This window comes from Camelus ferus, chromosome 33, assembly GCF_009834535.1.
Source record: "Camelus ferus isolate YT-003-E chromosome 33, BCGSAC_Cfer_1.0, whole genome shotgun sequence".
In the NCBI taxonomy this organism is placed as follows: domain Eukaryota; kingdom Metazoa; phylum Chordata; class Mammalia; order Artiodactyla; family Camelidae; genus Camelus; species Camelus ferus.
Genome location: NC_045728.1, coordinates 6958510 through 6967400, shown reverse-complemented (window position 1 = coordinate 6967400; position 8891 = coordinate 6958510). Strand labels below are relative to the sequence as shown.

Genomic DNA, 8891 nt, shown 5'->3' with positions numbered 1-8891 from the left:
CTGTAGGTGGCTGGGTGCCTCCACCTGGCACTTAGTAGGACTGTAATTTTTGTGGAATGAAAAAAGGCACGTGTATGACCACAGGTGCTTGCGCAGATCATCCTCTTAGAAGGCGCTTAAGTGAATTTCCTCCCAGAATTAGAGGAAGACACCATAGCAGGCCCAGGCCCAAACTGCCCAGCTGGCCTCTCCCTGTATATTACACCACCGGACCCCCAGAACTCTGGGACTTTTTAGAATGAAAATGGCAGGGGCTTAAAACGGGCTTGCCTGGCATTTGCAAAGAGGTGATTTACTGACAAAGCCTCCAGACCCTTTTATCTCTGCCTCTGCCCCACCCCTTACAGTCTCCCCATCCGTGAACCAAACGCCCCAGGAAGCCCAGAGCAGAAAGAGCTCTTGAGAATAGGAGTAACTAACCAGAGTGTCATCTGAGCACCTTTTCTGGGGCCAGGGTAATGAGAATTATTCAAATGCAATCATAAAAATGAGGCCAGCCAGGCAGGAAAGGGGTGGGGATGGGGGAGGAGGGGTAGTGGAGGGAAGGATTCCTTGACAGTTTTAAGTTTCGTAATTTCTAGGCAGTTCTCTTGGGGTGCACAGAAAATTTCACCCCATCCCCATCCCCTCAGCCCGGGATGTCTTGAAACTCTGCCTAGGTTGACGGGCCAAGGAGGACTTGGGGATGAGGACAGTGTTCCCGAATTCCTTGGGGTCCGCTGTGTTCCTCCTTCGGAGGCAACCTCACAGTCGGAGGCTTTTCTCTCCAGAGCTGTTCCGCCTCCCCGCCAGCAGGCGCGGGCCCGCGCCCGATGTCTTAGAAAAGCCTCCAGCAGAGGGAGACACTCCAGCGGCTGCTCCGGCTTGGAAGCGGCCGGGGCTGGGAGTGGGTGGGGGTGATGGGGGGGAGAAAGGGGGAGTGGGGAGAGGGGAGGTGTGTGAAGGGGGGGCTCCGGGGGGCGGGTCCCTGTGCCGCTGACGTCCCGAGCAGTGCTGGGAAGTATAGGCTGTGTTGTCACGCCGGTGTCAGTCTGATGAAGATTGGCATCAGGTAAGCTGTCATTCATTTCCATGTCAGAGACGCTTTTGCAGGCGGCGGCGGCGGCGGCGCGGCGGCGGCTGCTGCTGCTGCGGGCGGCTGCCTCAGAGCGCGTGTGTTTTATTCCAGTCCCCAAGCCAGAGTATTATTCATTGCGACAGGGCAAGGAGGAGAGAGGGAGAGAGGGAGGCAGCAGGGAGGAGAGAGAGGGAGGCAGCAGGGAGGAGGGAGGCAGGGAGCAGCGAGGGACGGCGGGAGCGTGCAGAGAAGCTGGGGAAGCGCCGGGAGAGCGCGGAGCGAAGCAGCGCGAGTGGCGAAGAGGCCGGGGAAGGAGGCGGCCGGAGCCTCGCGGCCCGTCCGCGCCCCGGCCCGGCCAGCGCGCAGCCCCGCCGCAGCCGCCTCGCCCCGCTCGGGCCCGTGGCCGGGCGCGCATTGTCCGCGGGTGCGAGAAGCGGGGCTGCGGACTCGGAGCGCCTCAGGCCCAAGACACCTTAGCGGGCGGGCGGGGAGCTGCGCGCCAGGAGCGCCGGGGACCCGGGTAGAGACCAGCGCGCGGGCCGGAGCCCGGGTGCAGCTAGCTCGGGGCTGGGCGCTCAGCGGACGAGGCTGGGAACGGCGAGCCGGCTCTAGGTTCGCTTTCTCCCTGCTTCGGCTGCCCTTTGGGCCGGGGCTTACCCCACACCACCAGCCTGGAGCTGCCTTCCAGCGGCTGGAAGCGGGAGCAGCCCCCGACTTGGGCCGGTGACTGGAGTCCAGGAGCCGCGGCCGCGTCCCGCCTGGCCTGGGGAGCCAGGGCGAGTGGGGGTTTGCAGGCGGACCCGTGGGGACAGCAGGGCATGAGCTGGGGGTCAGGGAAGCCGAGATCGCAGGGGCTAGGCTCAGGGACGCTAGCCGCGGGAGGAGCGATCGTTTGTAGGGTTACTGGCTTTCCGCGGATTGTTGGGAGTCTTTGCGAGGTGGGGGGAGGCGTAGGGGCCCACGACGAGGTTCGGGAATAGGGAGCCCTCCTGGCTGGAGAATTAGGGCGTGAGTTCGTTAGAGGGGGGACGGAAGCCGCCCCAAAGCAGAGAGCTGAGGGGAATGGGGCAGGGTCCCGAGTCTGCCGCGCAAAGTTTGCGTTTCTTTCGTGTTAGGCGTGCGGGGCTTTCCCGACTCCCGTTGCTGAGGAAGAAATGAGCGAAGAGGTCGGCCCTTTCCGGGGGATCTCAGCGGGAGTGCCCGAGGCTCCTGCGCGGTGGGGAGACCCGGGCTAAGGCTGAGAGTGGAGCGGGGGTGCGTGGTGGTTGTGCATCAGCCTTGACTTAGGGCTGGGCTTCACGGCCAGGCTAGAGTTTGGGTTTTTAGGATCCGGGCTGTTTTCAGAAGCGGGATCGAAGGGCCGCTGAGTAGCTTAGAGATCGAATCCGACAAAGCAGGGGGGTGCTGGAGGTAGCAGTTGGCGGGGAGCACGGGTTTACATCTGAGGCTGGAATCGAAGGAACTGGTCGCATTTTTAGGATTTAGCCACGGGATCACGGCTCTTTATTGGGCTTGAGGCTCTTGAAATTTGGGGAGGGTCGCGCGCGCGAGTCCCTGGGCTCAGTGGGTGGAAAAGCGTTTAGGCAGGCGACGAAAGTAGTTGATCCGAGACAAGGCAGGCGAGCCCTGAATTCCTGCTGCTTCTCCCCGAAAGCGGATCTGGAGGAGAGGGTTTGAGGTGCGCAGGACCCGTTCTAGGAGAAAGATTGCGGGAAGCGGACAAATCGAAGAAATGTTCTGGTCGAAGCGACAGGGTAGCCTTTCAGGGTTCGGGGTGGATCCGAAGACCGGACCTTGGCGGCTCGGCGGGCTCCGGAAGCCACTTGGGGGTCTGCGGGCACAGAGCGGCGGGCCGGGTGCGGGTGGCCCGCAGGGGCCGCGGCCTGCGCGGGGGGCGCTAACAGTGAGGCGTCGCGTCCGGCCTGGGAAGTCCGGGCTGCCGCGGAGGGCACGGCGGGCTCGAACTCGGGCGCCTGGACCGGAGCAGCCAGCTGTTGAGCCGTGGGAGCTGCCTGCACTTCCCCCCCAGGACTGTACCGGAAGCCCACACACCAGGCCGCCAGTGCGACGTTCCGCCTGGGAAAGCGGGGAACTCGGGGACCCCTGTCCTTATCCCACTTGTCCCGGGACTCCTCTAGCGTATTGAAATGTCTTCCAACTAGAAAGCGAAAGCTTCGCATTTTAGGCAGATTTAGGCGATCTGGTCTTCCCCAAATCAGAAAATGATGGTGTCCAAACATAAGATACATTACGCAAAGCTCAGTCCCTAGCCCTCTGGCCCACCCTCCCTTTCTGGCCTTCCAGAGGCTTCAGGACTTTAGGGGGAAGGTAGGGATGGTCTCCTGTCCCTCGACTGAACTCTTGATCTCCCACTCGCGCTGCACCCGGCGTGGTTCTGGCCTAGTCCCGCGGGTGGGAGAGAAGTCCCTACTCCGGAGGGAGGTTATCCTTCGGACCAACTAGGGAAGCAGAGTGTGTTGGGAGGTGTATGGGAGGAAGATCTGAAATCGCCCCTTTGCAATCTTGGGCCCACCCTCCCAGCTTTCCGCACCCCTCGCACCCCTCGCTGGGGCAGCCAGAAGGCGCTTCCGGGACGCAGAAGACGCGCGACCCACGAGTGGCCGCGGCGGCCCGGGGTGCGGCGTCCGCCGGGCGGCAGAGCTCCAAGGCTGTTGTTTTGCAGGCTTGGAATTCGTGCGCTCTCTCTCCTGCCGAGAGCCTGAGGGCGGGAGGGAGCCGTGACCCCACGGAGACTCCCTGGTCACCGCCTCCCCTTTGTGAGCGCGAAAGGCATGAAAGCCGAGAGAAAGAGAAGCTGCTCAGAATAAGGGGCAGGGGGTTACCGGAGGGAGATGGGCCCGGCCACCGCTCACAGTAAAATGCCTCGTGCAAATTGCACTGAAGTGTACCCAACTTGAGACTGGCTGTTTTATGATCCTTTCTGGGAGTTTACTGCTCTCTGCTTTTAAGTCTATAGATTGCTTTAAGTTAATGAAAGTGCTGCTTTCAAAAAGGGCTTTTATTGTTCAGCACTGGCAAGTCCAGTACCTCCCGTTTACTCTTCCAAAATGGGCCTGTTTAAAAAGAGGGAGCCTCCTGGAGTTCCCACAAGGACAGAGCTTGGGGGAGGGCGCCATATGACAATGAGGATTAATAAAAATCAATGTCCAAATAATTCAGAAAGACGAGTTTACTTCTTTTCAAGTCCAGCGCCATCTGTACATTGCTGTATTGCCTTTTGGACTTTCACTGAGTCTGATTTTAAATGCTGCATGGTGCCTCCCTCTGACACCCCTTCTCCACATTGCTTTCTGTAGGCCTGACCCTGTTCAATTAAACTCAAACTGGATTTCAGAATTTCAACTGGCTGCCCATTCACACTGCAGCTAAAATATTTACTCGGGACTGGGGGAGGGGCTTTGCCTTGCATTCAGTGAGATAGATGTGTTAAAATGTCAGGGAGAGAGGCTGGGAACCTTGAGAAGAAACATGCAAGGCTGTTTTTCAGTGCTTTTTCCTTTTTCAATCTATTTGGCACAAAAGGTGAGATGACAGGGTTTTTGACTAGGTCCTAACACAGAAACTGCAGTGGGGCTGGGCTGTGGCTTTGACCGCATGTCATAACCATTTAAACTGTGGTTAGTTGTTCAAAGCTCAAAACTTCTCCAAGCTGGGTTTCATTAACTCTACACCAGTTGCCTGGAAGTTCAGTAGCAATAAATTGTATAAACACATTTGAAGTAAGTTAGTGATGAAATAAGGAGAATTACTGTCTTGTGAGTGGAGAATCCTGAATTCATGGAGTTCTAACTTAACTGGAAACATACCTCCTCTCCCTTGGCCTTGATGTTTATGGGTGCACCAGAGTGTGTGTTACATTTCTTTCTGCCATGTACATCTTCAACCTGGGGCTGTAACTCATTAGGGACCAAGGCATGCCTAGAAAGCAAAAAGCCTATGTTTTAAAGAAGGGGTCTCTATTAGCCTGGTTTAGAAACCAAACCAAACCAAACCAAACCCATCAACCTGACTTCCTTACCCTGGGTGAGTACAATGTTCAACAGAAACAGCAGCAGAGCAGGCCAAATTAGATTTTTAAATGTTAGCGGCTTAGTAATACTGTGTTGTTAGCAATTGAATTTGTTTTTATTAAAGAAACAACCTATAAAATTTATAGGCTTCCAACATGTTGCATGATTTCCTTGCTATTTATTTAGCGCCACCACCCCCCTTCTGAAATTCTATCTCCAATTTCAGACTTTCGTTCCTGATTTATTTAACTTGGAGCACATTTTCTAAGTTAGTTCAAGGAAGGTGAGACACGCTGTTGTAAGTTTTCCTTTTTCCCATGCCGTGCGGCACAAGGACAGCCATGCTGTAAGATATATATAAATGTGAGATGCAGTCGCCAGAGGTGCCAGCACGTGAAGCAAAGTGTTGGATCAAACAAGATGCAGATCAGAGTAAGGAGAGGGTGAAAGCACTGCCACAGAGGAAGTTATAAGGGAAATGAAATCACCATGAGCCACTGTTAGCCTTGATTCTAGCCAACACACCATGCTTTGTATAAAATACTTCACATGAGATCCGTGACTTTTTGAAGCCTGAATTATATTGAGCAGCAGAATTTAGAAGGAGGAGCTGCACTGGCTGCGTTCTATCCAGGCTGCATGGCCCGGCTTGTTGTGATGGGGCTCCGCTAATTTAATTAAATCTAATACCTGGTGGGAAAGGCAGGGGGGAAATAATCAAGGCTGGCGGGTCAGTGTGCTGATCGGTGTTTAGACTGAAGTTTGGGAACTTGGCAGTTTTATACCCTGTTACTGTCTGGCTGCATGACTACAGTGAGTCAGTTAGCTTCCCATCTCGGTCTCTTCATCTGTAAAGTGGAATATATCACATGAATTCCTCTCTGGGCTATGAGGAGTGACTCCTACCTGAATCCTGCACTCTAAATTATAAAAGAGATGGGAGAAAGGAGGCTTCGGAGCAGCAAGGTCACTTTGTTTATTGTGCTTTTTTACCCTGCCTGGCTCCAGAGCCTTCCCCTCCAGCTCTCAGGAGTTCTTAGACTTGAGTGAAGGTGCTAAACTCCTGCCTTTCTTTATATCCTAGAATTTGAAAACCCTTCTGTGATTCCAAAATCCACCTGCACTTCTCCAGGAGGGGCAATTAAAGTTGAGCTGGGGGAACCAGCGTGCTTATTCCCAGTTGTGCTAACTGGACTGGCTTTCATGCATCAGATGAACACAGAATCTGACTTATCAGAAATTTGGCCTCTTCTCTTTCTGCCATTGGGAAGAAAAGGCCAGAGCCTGGACTGGTGTGCGACATCTGGTTGGGCTAGGGGGATGGGTGCTGGGCTGGAGCTAGCTACAGCTTGAACCTCGCTTAGCAGTCTCCATGCTGGCAGATCAAAGCAGATTCTGGGCCAGAAAGCTCGAGAAGTTACACCCGGCACTTATACAAAAGTGTATACGCACTTGGAGACTCCTTCCGTTCCGGCGCCTGATTTTTTAAAGCGAGCCCTGGTACTGGAGACAGGCTCCAGTGGAATGCTTGCCTTTAATTCTCCCTCCTCGGGGGGACTTCTGGGGGTAATTTTTTCCTCCACATATCCTTCTCCAGCAGTCTCAGGCAGCATCTTAGTTTCTATTCTGATTGGGGGTGAGAGCCGGAACATACAAGAAGAGGGTGGAAAGAGTCGGAAGGCATAGTCCTTCTACCGGAGCGTGGCTTCTCTTCTGTCCGGATCTCCCAGCACTGAGGAGAAGCAAGCCCTGGGGCAGCTCGGGAAAAGCTTGCTGCCAGCGTGTTGTCTTCGGGGGATCCGCTGTTTGGCTTGGACGCCTCACCGCAGGCCAGGCCTGCCTGGGTTTCCAATTACAAGAAGGATGGTTCTGCTAAGACCTATCTCACTAAAAACACATCCCTGTGTGTAATAAGAAACCCTAAACCAGGCAGGATATTTTAAAACCGAAGCAATGAAGATTAGATTAAGTCTCCACCGAACAGCTTCGTTCCCATATTATTTTTGGCTGGAATGTGGAGAAAAGCAGCTAGCCCTAGGGCCTGGAGCAGACTCTTGAGGGTTCGGATGGGGCCAGAGTGGGTGGCGTAACTGTTAGTCTCTCTGCTCAACAGGAACGTAGCCAATTTCAGTACAGCTCAGTCAAGGCAGTGGGGGTACCTGATGGGGAATGAGGGAGCCTGGGGTGGGGCAGGAGCCAGACCCAAAAGGGCCAAGGCACTGAGAACCTTTTCAATCTTCACCTTGTCTAATCTTTTTCTGCTTATTTTATGCTTCGATTCTGCCCCCTCACACCTCACCCCAGCACAAACCCCACGCACCACTGCCCCATCCCATGCTTAGTTAACCCAGCCATCCACCATGTGGCCTTTGGAGAATCCTTAATTTATTGGGTATTTTTCTGGGTGGAGAGAAGGAACAAACAATTGTCTAAGATTCCTGGAAACAGAGCCTAGGAACCTGGCATCAGCAGCCCTTGCTCTGTCCTGCTAGGGAGAAGCAAAGACTTTCATTCATTCCTTTGTTCGTCCATTCAGCAAATATGTATAGAGTGTCTCCTGTGTGCCTGGCACAGTCCTAGGCATCTGAGGTTACAGCAGCAAAAACAAACAGGACAGACCCATGTAACCACCCAGTCCCTGTGCTCAAGGAGTTGCCTGCTGCAGACAGTGCAGAGTGTGGACGTAGCATCAGATAAAACCGCGGTGGAAGTTTAGCTCTACTGGTCACTAATCATGCGAATTTAGACAAGTTGCATGACATCTTTGATCCAGTTTCCTCATCTGTAGAGTGGGAAATAGAAGTCCATAGCTCTTCGGGTCGTGGAGGGAGCATCTGCAAAGTGTAGGCCTGGTGTCTGGCACCCAGGACCGACTCAGTGGGGCTTCCTCTCCAGTTGGGGGATGACCCAGGCTCCCCTTCGCTTTCCCTCTCCTTCCCCAGGACGTGGCCTGGGCCCGTCACAGGTCACTGGCGCATCAACAAGTGTTGAACGGACAGCCGGGCACACGGTTCTGGCAGGCGCTGTAGGAGAAACAGGGACACAGACCCTGTCCTCGGGGACTGTGCAGTTTAGGGGAGGACAAACGCCCTTTCTTTAGCCTTTGGAGACGAAGCAAGCGCCTTGCTGAGCTCTGAGAACAGGGCCCTGAGCTCCTCCTGCTCCTCTCCTGAGAGTCTCTGTGAAGGAACCACCTGAACCCACTCCCTGTTACCCACATCTTTGTTCGGCAAACACTGTGGAGACCTACTGGCTGTTATGGAATCGCAGACCTAGAAGATCTACATTTTCACCTCCACAAAGCCTTGGGTTACAGCACGGAAGGTGGAGGTGGATTCAGGGCAGGGGAGAGGGTGGTTTGCTGTGGCAGTGGGGGTGGTGGCAGAGCTGCAGGGCCACCTCCCTTCCTCAACCTGCCACCCAGGCTGGAAGCTGGCCCGGAGCCCAGGGTGAAGAGAGTGTCCCGGGGCTCACACCTGTGGCCCTCCAGCTCTTCATCCTGAGCGACGCCAAGAGACACTGAGCCCGTTAGTGGTGGGGCCTGCTGACTCTGACTAGGCTGATTCCAGGGTAGCACAGGGGGTCTGTGCTGGAGGAGAGGAAGTGAGCCCCTCCCCCAGAGGGCCCTCTTACAGCCCTCACTCTGCGGTCCCTTGTCACCGAGTACTGCTCTGTTCCAAGGCCTGTGCTAAGCCTGGAGTTCAGGGCTGTCCCTGCCCATTCTCAGGTGAGGCCCTTCTCTGTGTGGGTTGTGAGTTCAACTCCAGGTCAGGGACAGAGAGAAGCAGCCCAGAGAGACTCGG

At 55.1% G+C, this 8891-nt stretch overlaps 1 protein-coding gene across 2 annotated transcripts in view; it reads left to right on the top strand.

Annotated features, from left to right (window-relative positions):
* The first annotated feature begins 956 nt into the window (after positions 1-956).
* PKNOX2 (PBX/knotted 1 homeobox 2) overlaps positions 957-8891 on the top strand; it is a 233735-nt gene continuing 225800 nt past the window's right edge. The window contains exon 1 of one of the 2 annotated variants that reach the window (XM_032472657.1): positions 957-1051. The gene's annotated coding sequence lies outside the window, so the exon portion shown is untranslated. The remainder of the gene's footprint in view (positions 1052-8891) is intronic. The other variant, XM_032472656.1, reaches the window with a different exon arrangement.